The following is a 16,639-nucleotide window of genomic DNA, read 5'->3' on the forward strand; positions in this document are numbered from 1 at the left end:
CTATTGCCCCATAAGCTTGACTAGCCAGGTCTGCAAGGCGATGGAGCGCATCATCATGGAACTCATTAACAAAGACACCGGGAACCTCCAAACACTTGACCCGAACCAGTTCGGCGTTGTTAAGGGCAGATCATGCCTACTAAACCTGGTTGAGTTTTTCGAGACAGTCACTAAGGCCATAGAGGAGGGAAAGGTGGTTCACACAGCCTATCTTGACCTTACCAAGGCTTCAGGCACCATTCCCCACTCTGGTATTACAGAAAAACTCACCAGCCTGAACATAAACCCCTATGTCATGAGATGGGTTGCCAACTGGCTTACAGACAGAACTCACACGGTAAGAATAGTGGGTTCCAGGTCCAACTCTAAACCAGTCACAAGTGGTGTCCCACAAGGCTCGGTCCTGGGACCCCTACTGTTCAGCATATACTTCTCAGAAGTAAAGGCAAACACAGGAGGACTATGGCTAACCAAGTTTGCCGATGACTGCAAACTGGGAGCCATAATTGACTCTCCGGCTGACATAGACATCCTCCAAAAGGGCCTTACTGAGTCGGACACCTGGTGTCAAAGTCATGGCCTCAAGCTAAATGCCAAAAAATGCATAGTCATCCCATTTGGGAAAAACAAAACACCCAGGAACTACCACATAGGTGGCAGCCCCCTTAATACAGAAGAGGTAATAAGAGATCTGGGGACCCAGGAAGATAGTAATCTCTCCTTTGACAATCATCTTGCCAAAGTAGTTAGGAAATCCTTCTATGTGGCCCATCTAATTACTAAAGGGTTCACATCTAGAAATAAAGAGGTTATAGTGCCCCTCTACTCGTCACTCATCAGTCCCATCATAGAGTACAATGCCCCATTTGGGATGTACCTCACAAGACACTTCCAAGAGCTAGAAAGACCACAAAAGTACCTCACCAAGAGGATTACTGACCTCAAACATATGTCATATGCAGCCCAACTGAAAAATCTCCGGCTGTACTCAGTGGCATATTGCTTACTCAGAGGTGATGTCTGCCTGACTTACAAAGCCATGTCCAACTCAGAATTGATGGACATGCTCCACCTAGAAAAATCCAAGTCACTGTGAGCCACGCGCTCTTTTGAGCTACACCTCACCACAACAATAAATAGAACATGCTGGAGGGATAGATTCCTGTCACAGAGACATTCCATGCTTTGGAACAAAATTCCAAACTACATTAGGCAGAGCCCCTCACTAACACTCTTCAAGAGAAACCTTGACGAGTGAATGGGAATGGGAAACAGAAAATACACCCCTGGGATCACTTCATTTGCTCTGCTTGACAGTGGATCAGTTAATTAATCAATGGGGCGGCAAAAGCTGACACACTCTGGCTAGGCTTATAAATGCCCTTGGGCAGATAGCCTAGTACCTACCTATGAACCTAAGCATCTGAGTGAGTGACAGTGAGAGCGTTTTTTTTTTTTTTTTTGCAGCATTTACAGGCTGCCCCAGCCAATATAAGGACCTAGGTAGCTGGCTAGACCTAGTTCTGCTGGATCCATCCCTGCAGGCAGGAACTAAAACCACAAGACTTATGGGATAGGATACACGACCATGTGTGGGAGTTTCGGAGGACAGAAGAGGTCTTATATGAAAATGGATGGTGAAGAAATTATACACACCACAGGGAGATAGGCAACAAGCACAGAAAGTGAGAAAGATTGAGGGAAATAGATGTGCAGATGGAATGGCTATTGTTATGAATGGTATTGGCTTGTGGCAAGAAACAATGGCTAGGTCAGCCACTGTGGTGATAGACAACTGGGTTTTGTTGGTGGAAACTTAGTCACAAAGGGAATTATGAGTTCAGTCATGACATAAAGAAAGCAGAGTTCAGATTTCAGTAAACCTGGCTTGGGGCTGGGAGGGAGGCTGGGCATAAAGGGAGAATGGAAGATAGACACCAGGCATTCAGTGAGGGAAGCAATGGAGGAGGACATTGTTGCTCCTAGGGAGGATAAAGTACAATGAAATGATTAAAGTGATCTTCAGATGAAAGGAGTGACACATGTAGTGGTGCATGTACACATCAATGATCGGTTAGAGTAGACATCTTGGCTATTGGCAAGCAGGGCAAGGAGGATGTTAGAGAGATACCAGAGAGGGCTCGAGGTAGCATTCCCAGAAGCGATATCTGTACCAGTAGCATCCACACAATTCGAAGAGTCATGAGTATAATGACTGAGTGCATATATGAACAAAGGAGAAAGGCTTGGCACTGCTTGGCAAATTGGAGAAAGCCGAGTAGAGACACCAGCTTTACGCAAAGGACAGGCTTAATCTTAGTCCAGAAAGGACAGCCATTCTTAGTACTAGGTTGGAATGGTACATCTCAATTAAACCTAGATGGGGGGGGGGTTTACAGAAATAGAAGGGGCAGGGAATTGGTACTTTGGCAATAGACAGAAGTTAGAAGAGATACAGAATACAGCACAGGTACAAACACGGATGGCAAAGGCCATAGCTGGGTAGTCTTACACTGCAGCATGAGGAGTTTGAGTAGAAAGATGGGGATGGGAGCAGCAAGACATGATACAAGAAGAAGGGGTGGGCATTAATGATATAAAAGAAACATAGACCAATGTCAAGAAATTGGGACATGGAAGTAACTGTGCATAGGTTGTTAGAGAGTGACAGGGGAGGGAGGGATGGGGTGTGTGGAAACAATGTAACAATCTACATAAAACAGGACATCAGATATGAGTCAGAAAGCAGGAATAACAACAAACCAGGAAAGGGTTAATAGTCAGAATAACAAACCAGAAAAGGGTTAATAGCCAGAATAACAAACTAGGAAAGGGTTAATAGTCAGGTTAGGGTTAGAAGCTCAGATAGCTGCCCTGGCAGTTAAGTCAGAATAAGGGGGAGAACCAGTGGATTAATATAGCGTGTCATGCACCAGACATGGCAAAAAAGGAAAAAGTACAGGAATGGGTAATGGTGTAATACTTTTAGGGGATCTGAATCTGCCAGGAGCGGAATAGCAGATTCCAAATTCTTGGATAAAGAGGGATTGATATCTGAATGAGGTATTTGATTATGAAACACTCAATCACCTGCTGCAGGGCCATATCAGAAAGAGTAGAATTCTGTAAACGGTCTTAACCAATTTACAAGGCATCATGGATATCCAGTCTAAGACAGTGTTAACCAACAGTGATAATGCCACTGTTTGTTTGCCTCAGGGATAATGCTGAAAATAAAATGGCAAACGCAATGGACATGAGTTTTTGGAGAATGAACAATGCAGGTCTGGGGGAGAATGTCAAAGGTGGGAGGAAACTGAGGCAGTGAAGAAGCCATGAGAATGAGACTGGAGTAGACTAATCAGGGCTGTGGACATGAATATGAGCAATTGGCTAAAAGGAAAAAGGCAAATATGTACATATAACCACATAGGAGTACCAGGCTATAAGTTAGGCAAAAGATAATGCCTACAAGAAAAGGATAAGGGGGGGGGGGTGAATGAGGCATAGAACAGGCAGATTAACAAAAAAAAGGCAACAAAGATGGTCAGAATGGCAAAAGGGACAGAAGAAGGGATCAGGAAAGGAAAGAAATAAGGAAGGCCATAACAGAACTTGTTAGGCTGTGTGAGATCAATGAAGACTCAGGAAAAAGAAGTTATTACATGAATAATTTGCTTCATCTTTATAAAGGAAAGCAGTCATAGCTCTCAACCTCTTGGCACAGGAAATCTGGACAAAGCCTAAAACAATGGGTGGACAAAGGCCCCAAGATAGGGAAAGATTTGAAATGTTGCTCTTATAAACTTAGAAAGCTGCTGGAATAACAAAATTTGTATTAGCATGCATTTTCTGGAGGATATGTAGTCTGAAACTCAATATACTGTATATGTCATTATATATTGATTTCAACGCTCACTGATTTGCCTGAAAACCACAAATTATATGATGAATACAAGACACAAATTTGGACAGTCTGCAAAAATCTGTACAGTTGAGAGGTATGAAAGCAGTGGCTAGTGCCATGAAAAGAGGGAGACAGGGCATATGGGGAGAATGGGAGATACTCACCAGCACAGACAGGTTGGAGATGAGGAGGACATTGTTAGTCTTAGGGAGAGTAAAGTACAATGACCAGATGGGCTGTCTTCCAGAGTCCTCAGAAATCTGAATGGTGTGTTAGCAGACTCTCTGATGAAATTCTTTAACTGATCATTGGCTGGTGCAGATGTACCCAGAAAATGGAATGTAGCAAGTGTAGGACCCTTGTGCAATATAGAGAGGAGAAAATGTGGAGGGAGCTGCAGGCTTTTTAGTGCAACAGTGATGCAGAAAACTTTAGAGAAAATCCTGAGAGGGAGGCTGGTAGCAATTCTAGAGGACACCACTCTCCAGGACAGCAACCAACATGGGTTCATGGCCAGAAGGAGCTGCCAGTCACCCCTAATCCAGTCTTATGACTGGGTTATGGGTAATTTTTCAAGGGAGTGCCATTAGATATTGCCTACCTGGACTGGAAGAGATAGGGGTAAGGTGAAGAGGGAGACATTAGATAGCAACATGGCTGAATGGTAAGGTACAGAGGGTTATGGTAATGGGCCAAGATCAGGAATTAAAAAAGCAACTAGTAGAGTACCACAGAGGTCTATTCTGGGTCCAGTACTCTTCATTGTTTGTCTCACGCATATGTGAGAAAACAGAGAACTGCCCTCACTGATGACACAAAAATAGGAGCAGCAGTGGTGGAAAAGCTGAACAAGTGGGCAGAAGCATGACAGATGAGGTACAAAGGAGGTTCTGTGGGGCAAGAGTCACTCTGCTCCAGATGGCAGGAATCATCGCCTAATACTGATGTTCTCAGCAGGATGATGATGATGTGGGGGGTCAAACCCTCTGTTGGCTTGATGGATGGAGTTGACTGGGTCAATGAGTCTTCTAACCACTGGAGGAGAGATTGGCATGAGTGTCAATGCCACTCCATGGCCATCTCAACTGCAGCCTCTACCAGGACTTGAAATGTAATGTCCTTGATTACCAAGCTGCCATACACTTGAGGGGTTCACATGGGTAGATCCATTGCCCCCACCCTATGACATTGTCCCTGGGTAGGTAGGAGGAGACTGTGATTGCCCCCTCACCTGTGAGGCTTGTGACCAGCTGTCCTGGACACTGCTGGATTTCCAGAAAATAAGACATAAAAGTGAAAGGAGAAATTGAGAGAGAGTTTGCTACTAATGTAGCAAACAGTTGCTACAATTTATACCATGCCTGCACGGAGTGCTGCAGTGCTCATGTTCTAGTTAAAATTTTAAATTGTAGCAAACAGCTTGCTACAAATGTAGCAAACAGTTGCTACAGTTTATAACTTCCCAGCATGGAATGCTATAGAGCTCAAGTTTTAGTTTAAAAAATAAGCAGCAAACAGTTGCTATAGTTTATACCCTTCCTGCATGGAGTGCTACAGCTCTAAGGTTTAATTAAAAACAATGTTGTTGTGTGCCCTTTATTTATTATTATCTGTTTAATTGATTTATTAGTAAGATGATATGATTGGATAAAAGCTTTTTTGAAGGGTTTTAAAAGTGTATTCTCAGTGTAATAAATTATTTCTGAGGAAGTTTTTGGGATGAATAGTGAATATTAAATTTCAACTACACTAAAAAACTTTTCCAGTCTCTCTGGTGCCTTTCTTGGTGGTTTTGGTGTTTTTTTTTTTTTTTTTACTTTTAGACTGTAGCAAACTGCTTCATACAGTGTAGCAAGTATTTGCTACAATTTAGACCTCACACAGAGCACTACAGTGCTCAAGTTTGACTACATATGCAATACCGGGTTCCTGTTACGTGATCGAAGATGCATTCTGTCGAATGCGTCTTGATCGGCTGTAAAAGAATGAAAAGGTAAAATAGCAAAGCAGCTTTTAAGCAAATTCTTTCCCTGGGAAAGAATTTGCTTGGCCGCTTCTATTATTTTGCCATTTTCGGCACTGTAGGGCACAGCCCCCCACGTCGGGGTGTGTGGGTGGTGAAGCCCCCCAATTTATGCACTGTTTTAAAGTTGTTTTTTTTTTTTGTTTGTTTGTTTTTTTTGGAACAGCAATTTTTTTTCCCTTGGAAAAAATCGCTGTTCTGGGGTTTCGACGTTGTAAGCTTTCGCTTACATTGTGTCGATTAATCATCATTCACTTATTTAAGCATTCAGTGATGTAATATAGACCCTGCAATACCATCTGATTGTGATGATGGATGGCTGATACACCTCCCCAACACATTGCATCCAGGGCAGTTGCTCTTCTTACCCCACCCTATCTATACTACTGTCAACCGCTCTTGAATAATGAAGATCATTCATTGTCTTTTGCAGATACTTTAAGCTGAATTATGATGATGCCATTACCTATCTATCCATCTAGTATCTATGTAGCTATCCATCACCTCTGTGGCCAGACTGCTTGCTTGGCTAAATGATGCACTTCTTTTGTGTTCTGATGTTTTTGTTTTCCCTTTTTAGTCATAAATGATGTTTTGATATATTTGTTTACCAACACCATTTCCATCTTTTCAGCAGTAAGATTTTTATACTTAGTAAGCTCTAGCAATTATTGCTTTCTATTTAGTAAGTTAAATAGTCTTCTTAAAATTAACTGACACCGTAAGTGCCTTCAAAACATCCATTTAATGACATTGAGGATCTAAGGCCCTTTATAAGTTGCATTTTTTCCAGATATATTATGTCTACTGCACTTTATTCTGCTTTTGAGATTTGTAAAGCCACAAGCAGAAACCACAGATCAGCTACAGAGAAAAGCAATGCTATAACTGTACAAAGCAGGGAACAGGGCTGAGGTTTTCACAATGAACATACAACATGTGACAAAACTTTGCTACTTCACGTTACCATTGTTTGCAGAATATTTACGTTGCATTTTTGGTCTATTATTTATGAAGTATAAATATCAACATGAAAAGACCAGAAAGCAGTCTATGGTATATGTAGATTTATTCAGACATGTTAAATAAATTACAAACATATACATACATGTAGACACAGATACCCACACACAAGCCCAACCCACACACATGAACTCACATACATACACACACACCTACCCACATGCCCATATGCACCCACACTCACACATTCACAGTCACTGTGTGCCATCCAGACAGTTCCCATGATTTCTACATCTGGCACATGTGCGACCTATACTAGGGCTTGTGAGGGGCAACTTTCTATAGGGTCATATAACTGGGAGGTGGACACACTGCTTCTTACTGACTAAAAATTAATAAGCTGTTCCCATGAATATAGGGAGCAAGCCAGTCATAATAGTGTCCACTGTTGTGTGTGGTTGGTGCCCCTCCATCTGAAACCTCCAAACCATGGTTGAGATGACAATTAATACTGCACATTCAGAGACACAAAACATTATCAAAGGTGTTTATGGACTCCTGAAGGCATACTTCCACTGTTTGGCTACACCTGGTGCTGCACTGCAGTATGTATCTAAGATCTGAAGCCAGTTATTTGGTGTTTGCACCATGTTACACAATGTGCTAACACAGAAGCAGCTACAGCTGCAGTGGTACTCCATGCAAGGCAGAGGGAGTCACAATACATAGTGACATTGGCATAGAGATGTCTGGTCCACAGCTAAGGGCTATGACTAGGACAACTCTGAATAAAACTGATACATGCTTTATCACACCCAGAGTATGAATAACAGTGCATTGGCTGGCTAAGTTATGTGTCAGTCATTCCATTACCCACACAAGCCAGATAGATGGGCAGGGCCCAGTCATCATTACATGCACAAGTGGAACATGGCAATGTGACAAGCTGGATGGATGGGCAGGGCACAGTCATCATCATCATATGCACTGGAATATGGCAATGTGTCAAGCTGGATGGATGGGCAGGGCACAGTCATCATCACATGCACAAGTGGAACATGGCAATGTGTCAAGCTGGATGGATGGGCAGGGCACAATCATTATCACATGCATAGGTGGAATATGACAATATGATAGTTGGGAAGCATGTTGAGTGGATTCAGGAATTACATCCTGCAGTAGTGGGGTGGTGCTTCCATGTCATAAAAGTTAATCAGGTATACCATGTGACCCTGCAGTACCAGGGCTGGATGTGTTCTATATGAAGAATGTGTGTGTGTATAGGAATGTACTTGTGGTTGCCAATGTTGGGAACCAGTATATGTATGGTGTCCATAACCTAGTGGATGGCCAGGGGTAGACATGACACTCAGATGGCCAACAGGTAATAGGGATGGTGTGGAACAGTGGGACCCAGAGCATACAGCTTAGTGAGGCATCCCAGCACTGGAGCCAGATTAGCCTTTTGGGCTGTGAACATGACATGAGCCATGCCCAGGTGTGGTGGTTGGCATGGCCAGGTGTGACACAGATGCAGTCTTCAGAACAGTGTGGTCCATCTGTGTAAACTTGGCCAGTGAATATCCTTCATACATCTGGACCCTTGTATGACTACAGTTTGTAGTACCTGTAGAGAAAGGACAGCGAACACTTGCTAGAATCCTAATGGATGCACCAATGGAAACCAATTGTGCCATCAATGCCTTCAGCAGGCATGTTTGCTCTGGGTCCCTGTATGTCATGTAACTCTGCATCCACTGCAGAGCATCCCATATTTCCTGCAGTAGTTGCATGTCTGCATGCAGACCATATAGCATGCTCACTATTTCTACTGTGGTGTGTTCAGAGGCTGTTTATGCCTGGATCTGTGGCATGCACATCTGCTGATTGATACTAAGTGTAGCTCCTAAGTCAAGGAAAGACTTGGATGTGCCCCTCTTCATGGTGGATGCACACGCATTGGGAGCAGCACAGCTGACCAGTGCCATCTGTGAGTGGACTCCTGTGTAGCCTAGGTAAGGCCAACACTGACTTGTAATCCAGTACAAAACACAGGTGATGTCAGAGGTTTAGACTCCTCCTACATCACCACTTATGTGGGGTACGTGTGTGTCTGTGTTCTCTCCAGTGTAAGCACTGATGACAATGCCACTGTGTCATCTGACTGCGTTGTGTGTATGTTGTCAGCATCATTAGTCACAGATGATCTGCTGACCTCAGGTATGTGTTGACCTGTTGTGCTGAACTCTCGACCAGTGGAATCTGTAAAAGCATAAAAATAATGTACCTGGGATAGTGCTGGAACATATGCCTTGCTTCCCCAATCCATGGAGCACAGACTGGTACAGGCCACTTATATGAATAGCATATCAGCACATACATACCTTGTGGTACAGGTTGTTGCAGCTGTAGCCCTGATCTACCTGAAGAACAGGTATGCATAAGTGTTCTGATGAATAACCTCTTTTCATTTGTGAGTAAGTGTACAACTTGAAATATACATTCTATAACTTACCTGGTGCATGTCCTCACATATGAGCCATCATCACGTTTGAGAGTTTGCTAAATGGAGCAGGACAGAGTTAACAGGAACTCTTCCACATCTGTGAGGTGGGCACAGCACTGATGTCCTGCACCACTCCATGCCACACCTGGTCATAGAAAGCCTTGTTCATTTTACCTGTGTCAAGGATACAAATGTCATGTGTGTGTAGGACTTGCAGTAACACCTCCGGATCCTTGTTGGTGAACTTTTTGAGATGTCAGTGGCCTTTTGGGCCCATGATAAGATGTTTACACCTGTGGGTTACATATGTTGGTGCATGAGGGGGTAACTGAAATGTGGAGACCAATTTTAGTTAATCCTGTAATGCTGAGACTGAATGGCAGAAAAAATGGGCTTAGTATACATATTTATATATATTTACCTATATCTATCTCTAGCTGTCTATATATATATATATATATATATATATATATATATATATATATATATCTACTGCTTTACATCAAAAATACACTTCTTTGAAATAGATCAGCAGACCCTACACTTCAGCGAAAGTCCACTTAAACGAAAGTGCACTTTCTCTGAAGTCTAGTTCCCTGGGCTACCCAAAAAAAAAAAAAAAAAAAAAAGAAAACACTAAAACATGTTTTTGCAGGGGGCAAGCCCCTGCACCCCCCACACACCAACTACTAAAATATACCAACTCTGAGATCGCACTACAGCGGGGAAAAGGGAATATTCCCATTCTGCGCTGTAGTGTGACTGCCGAAAAATGTTCATAGTATTACTACTTCGAACAAGTGGACTCGGTGAAGTGGGGTTAGAAGTAGTGAAACTTCGAACATATTGACGGATCACATATATATATATATATATATATATATATATATATATATATATATAAATATATATATGTGTGTGTGTGTGTGTATGTGTGTGCGTGTTTATATAAATTCTGAAATGGCCATTGCTGAGAATATTCCCTTTTCTCTGAGGTATGATGATCTCAGAGTTAGTATATGTAAGTTCAGGAATTGTCCCCGAAAAAAAGAAGTTTAAAGGAGAAGGGCAATGTTCAGTTTTTGCTCTTTTTTATTTTTGGTGTTTTTTTCCAACACATCAGCACTTGGTGTTATGAGTTTTGGCATTTCAATAGAGAACCCATGAGTGGCCTTCGATGACTACTATATTTTAGCACTCTTACCCTCCCTCTAGTTTGTGGCCACATATCTGTTTACTATTGTGCTGTGATCATTTTCACCCTGTCCCATACCATGACGTCACTGTCCCCTTATTGCAGCATTGTGCGCTGACCATTAGTACCATGCACATCATGTGCCTCTCCCTTTCCTTTATACACATACCCATGCCTTGACCTATGTACAGAAGACACTGTTTCCCCTGTATCATGTCCTGTAGTCTACGTATAACAACCAAAACTGAGAAAAAACACACTTTATAATAGCAAAGCTTTCGGATAAAATCCTTCCTCAATACTAATACAAGCAAATCTAAAAACCAAATGGTTTAAATACAGGTCAATGAAGTCACATGACCAGCAGTCCAAAAATCATGTGACCACAAATATATAAAACAAAATCATTAAAATTAGAAAAATTAAAAAACATTGAAAAAACATAACATTATCGCAACCTAGTATGTTGCAATTTAACAAGAACAGGTTTCAGGGTAATCATATTATTTAAACCTGGAAAATGGTCATAATTCAACCTAAGAATCCATTCACACTCTTTTAATTCAAGTAAATTACCACTATCACCACCTCTGGCAGAAGGCCGTATTACATCAATAACTCTAAAGGAGAATCTATGCTCAATACCTGAATCAACTATGTGCTTATACAAGGCATTACTGTCAATGGCCCTTCTAATCTCCGATTTGTGTTCAATGATGCGTTCTTTTAGCTTTCTAGTGGTCTTACCCACATAAAATGCAGTACATTTCACACAATTAGCTAAGTATACCACATTGGATGTAACACAAGTGATAGAAAAATTAAACTGATAAACTTTACCACTAATAGGATGTTTGAACTTATCACTGCAACCAACTACAATATCAGAACAACAGGAACAATTCAAACAACCATACGTACCGGGCTTAGTGGTAAAAGTCCTCTCTACAGGTCTAGAAAAATCTAAATGCTAAAAGAATGCATTGGTGATGTTCTCTATAATGCTCCAGTGCTGCTCATGATACTTGTCATTGGACACCAACGGTGCCCACTGATACATGCCATGTTGTGTCCATAACATGTGATTGTGCCCACAGGACTACCATTTCCACCTCATTTAGACCTATATCATTGGCATGGCCACTTTTTTTTTTTGGTTCATCATGGCTTCTGTTTGCTGAAGACAGGAAATAGATGTTTTTGTATCTGCTGCACAGGGACTATCTGCACTTGCTTGGCCATTATGATAGCAAATTATAAAAGGTTGATGCCTGGGACCAACACACCAGGGAGGTCAGTAATGCTACTGACATCACCTGCTCTGGCAAGCAGGGCAGGCATTGCTATAGTGACCTGCTATCACCATGACCTGCTCTGGTAGGGGGAGACAGAGGTTAAAGAGAGTTTGCCAACATTTTACAGTAAGAACTTTGTATATGTTTGGTCACTTCTTTCATTTTTGGCTATGTATGTTAGGTTCCTTGCCTTCTGTTGCTATGGTTACATTGTAATGAATAAACTTTGCTTTTGTATAGCAGCTGAGGAGATAAACTTCAATACACTGGCCTGCCCAAAGAGGCTTGAAAGGCTGCCCAGGTGGCAAGGTATGTATAGAATGTCCATGTGTGTCATTTGGAATTGCAGTTCTGTTTGTTATAGATGTGTACTAATATAGTGTATTGCTTCTCTTTCTGTTTTTTTTCTTCTTTTACAAGTTCAGCTGTGCTGCAGGATGCAGAGCACTGGCAGTCACTGTGGTCTACTCCAGCCAATGCACCTGTTCTGGGTCGCCAGCAGTCATTTGGCCTGCTTGTTAGCATGGGGAACAAAAGTCACTGTGATGATGGCAAGCCGGCATGCTTACTCATGGCCTCTGTGGCCATCTCTCTGGAGGGAGAGGTACAGGCTTTCTGACAGTGTCCTAGAGGGGACTTCCATGGTTTCCCAGTAACAGATTCAGTGGTTGGCAGAATTAAATGTGCACCAGCACAGGGACAATTAGGCAGCCCCAAACATCAGGTTACCAGCTGCAGATCCTGCTCATGACATCCTTTACAGAGATGACTGATGCTTGGGGGGAGGTCTCCTTTGGGCTGGCCAATCAGGCTATCTATACCCAACCGTATGCTCATAACAATCCCTTTCTTAATGTGTCAGATTCTCTCTATCACCAACTCACTGCTCTCTGTATGTCTGCATGCCACCAAAGCTGTTCCTACAGTTTGTGCACCTGTGTCACAATGGTGGCGTGTATATAGTGTGGACACATCACTACTGTTCAGTAGCACAACTACTGCCAGTAATGCAGCTGCACTAATTTACTGTATGCATGTTTTCATTGAATAACAGAGCTATACTGATCCTACTACATAGCTAAGCAGCTGTTTGTATCATGCTGTGACAGCTTTTATATTTAGCACTGCATTATGAATCTTCCTAATTACATGCAATGGCCTGTTGAAGAGTATTAGCATTTCTACAAAATGTGATATCCCTAATGGTACTTCATTTACAGCTTTCACTGGTACCTGATTACCTTCAGCCTCAACAGTAATGTTTAATTTCTCTTGTGTTTTATCACCATGAGATTTTATTATTGAAATCAAATTAAATTAATAAAAGGAAATGTGTACAATGAGAACAGAATGTCTATCACAAGAATCTCATTTTACATGCCTGACTTTCCATTATCTCAACAGAAAAATCTCTACATAATATTGAAACATACTTTGAAATAAGTACTTTTAATGTTCATGAAGCAACTAACTATATATCTGTTGGGATTGCATATACCATTTTTTTTATTTCAAGTTTGTGTGTGCTATACTGCTTTGTGTGTTTATACCCATATGTTATTTGTATCTTTGCTTTATTTTGCAACCATTGTTTTAAGTGTTCTTGTAAATATATATTTGCTGTGCATGACACTTCGCAGGTCTGTAATTAATTATTGTATAATGATTAAAACTTCCAGTTTAATTGTAAATTTACATATTAATTAAACATTTCTACATTTTAATTATGTAGAATTATTGATTTTTGTCTGAGGCTTCTGTCGTAGATACCAGATGTTGCTTAATTTGCAAGCAAATAAAAAAGAAAAAGTCTGTTTACCAGTTCCAGTATAAATGTTTATTACATGTATTTTATACATTAATGTTGCATTAACATGGCACCATGTTTGACTTTGTTTCTAATTGCACGATTCCAGGGATAAAAATGCAAAGGAGGATATTTCAGGGTGATTCCCTGTCACCCCTGCTATTCTGTCTTGCCCTTAATATATCAAGCTGTCTACTTAACAGATTAGGTCATGGCTATAATCTGGCTCCTAGAAAATAAAGTGTAAAGACTTCTCATCTTCTCTTTGTCGATGATTTAAAACTGTATCGTTCATCAAATGAGGAACTGAAAGCACAACTGCAAGTAGTCAAAACTTTTTCAGATGATATAAGAATGTCATTTGGTCTTGATAAATGTGCAAAGCCAACCTTTAAAGCAGGAAAGCTGCAGCACCAAGAAAACATCAGTTTAGGACAAGAATGTGATATAAAAGAACTTGAGGGAGTGTATAAATATTTGGAAACTGATGAAGGATCAACAATAAAACATGAACAAATGCAAATAAAAGTTAGTAAGGAATATTTTAGAAGACTTAAATTAATTCTGAAATCAGCGTTGACATCTAGGAACAAAATTCAAGCTATAAACCAATTTGCTCTTCCTGTCTTAACTTACAGTTTTGGACAGATTGACTGTCCCCAAAAGGTGTTGGATAGATTTGATAGGAAAAAAAGAAGGATGCTTTCATGCTCATCGAATGATTTATAAAAAATCAGTGCATACCAAGATTATATATTCCCCATTCCAAGAGGTATGGGCGTCCTTGAAATTGATTACATGTATAGATCTGCAGTCGTGGGACTGCACACATATCTGCTGATCTCACAAGATCCAAATGTAGCAAAAATTTTGAAACATGGGGAGAATAAATCTAAAATGACTTCCCTGCTTAGTCTAGCAGAAGCATAACGTCAAGCAGGAATGGAAATCAAACCAGTAGTAGATAAAAATCAGGCAGCAATTAAATGTGCTAAAAAAACAAAAATGTGCCAAAAAAAAAAGAAAGAAAGAATATAAGGTGAAGGATCAGATGAGAAGGCAAGAAATGTGGAAAATGCATAAATATAGTTGCAAATATAGAAAACTCCTGGAAGAACCTAAAGTTGATCAGGATTGAACTCAGGAATGGTTAAGGAGAGGTGAATTCAAAACAAAAGTTGAAAGGTTAATACTGGCGGACCAATATAGTGGACTATGTATACATTGGTTTACAAAGTCCACTGACCATGTGGGAGAAACAGACAAATGCAGGTTTTGTAAAACAGAATTGGAAACAGTCACACACCTTGTTGTTGTTTTGTGATATACTAATGGAAGAAGGACTGTATACTGAAAGGCATAATAATGTGGCAGGACTGTTGCACTGAGGATTATGCAAACATGGTACTGAAGTGTCTGAAAAACACTGGAAACATGAGCCACAAAGCATCATAGAAAATGATGAAGTCTACATCACATGGGAGGACCCATTACCTGCAAAAGATAGATGTGAGAAAACCAGATATAGTGGTCCATGAAAAGAAGACAAAAGTAGCATTTATCACTGAAATCGCTACACCCAGTGACTACAGTGTCTTGCATACAGAGAGACATAAAGTCATAAAATATCAGGATTTGCGGGCAGAAATGAGAGCAATGTGGAAGAAAGATACCCAGACATTTCCAATAGTAGTAGGAGCAATCGGTCTTATAAAAAAGAATCTAGAATCACATTTAGATATGTTACCAATACATATATCTCCATACGAATTGTAGGAGTTATTACTGGGCACATTGTGGGTGTTGCAAAGAGCACTTCTGGCTGACATGAAAGACTGAAACAATACTAATTTCATGAACTTTAATTGTACTTTGACATAGGAATGGGGTCCATTCCCATCATGGTATTAGAAAACCAAAACCCAAAAGACTTGGCAAAATTAAAAAAGGCAGAAGATCTATATACATCCTAGACATGGTATACCATGCTCTCACTCATTTGCGTTACAGCAATTGTATTGCAAAAAAGCATAATTTTCACCTTAAATATGCTATAAAAGCAAAAGATAATTGCAACTGAATAAGGTAGTAAGGATATAAAATATTTACAGATCAACAATACAAGTAATTTATAGAGTATTAATACTTCAAGATGCAACAAAGTGTCATAAGCTTTCAAGCTACTTTGAAAAAGGCATTATCATGACAATGGAGTACAGCAGCTTTCATACACTACCTAGTTAAATTAATTTACACTTAAATGTTAATAAAGTCAACAAGATACAATCAGTGGTGACAATGAATAGAGACACTGATATCTATTTATAGCAATTGACTTCCTGTAATGATTTCCAGTAGAACTACAGTCGATATTCTTATTTTAGCAATATATGGTAAACTCTGAGTAAACCAGAACTCAAGCAATCAGAACTCTCAAGCAACTAGAAAAAAATTGAAGAATTACAGCACAGTATGAACAATTCAGTTTTTCATGTGTCACACTTTCTATTTTCTCTCGCAGAAACATAACTTACGTTTTTAGAGTTTTAGAGTTTTAAAAAGGAAGATACAAATAAATTCCCTTGCTCCCCAACCTAAGAACAAGTCAGATCACTAAAATGTCAACACTCGCTCCATACTCAGTCAGTTTGTATCAGTTTGCACTTCCTCTGTCCTATCTTTCACACACAGTCTCTTCAGCTTTCATACATGCATTCACTCACTCTTTCTCTCTCCAATCTCACACACTCTTCACCTTTCATACATCTCTCCAATCTCTCACACACTTTCGTTAATGCTTTCATGCATGCATTCACTCGCTTTTTCTCTCTCCGATCTCTCACAGACACTCCCTTCATCTTTCATACAGTTCTCTGATGTCTCTCACACAGTTGCTTCTGCTTTCATACATGCATTCACTCTCTGTATTCAATTATTCAATTT

The 16,639-nt window shown here is 40.5% G+C and overlaps 1 long non-coding RNA gene across 1 annotated transcript in view; it reads left to right on the forward strand.

Moving 5' to 3' along the window:
• LOC122796658 overlaps nucleotides 1-16,639 on the forward strand; it is a 361,416-nt gene that overhangs the window by 281,008 nt on the left and 63,769 nt on the right. Inside the window, exon 3 of the long non-coding RNA XR_006364002.1 lies at nucleotides 12,130-12,198. This is a non-coding gene — a long non-coding RNA (uncharacterized LOC122796658). The remainder of the gene's footprint in view (nucleotides 1-12,129; nucleotides 12,199-16,639) is intronic.

The sequence above is a fragment of the Protopterus annectens genome, chromosome 3.part0 (assembly GCF_019279795.1).
Source record: "Protopterus annectens isolate FY-2018-M chromosome 3.part0, PAN1.0, whole genome shotgun sequence".
Classification (NCBI taxonomy): domain Eukaryota; kingdom Metazoa; phylum Chordata; order Ceratodontiformes; family Protopteridae; genus Protopterus; species Protopterus annectens.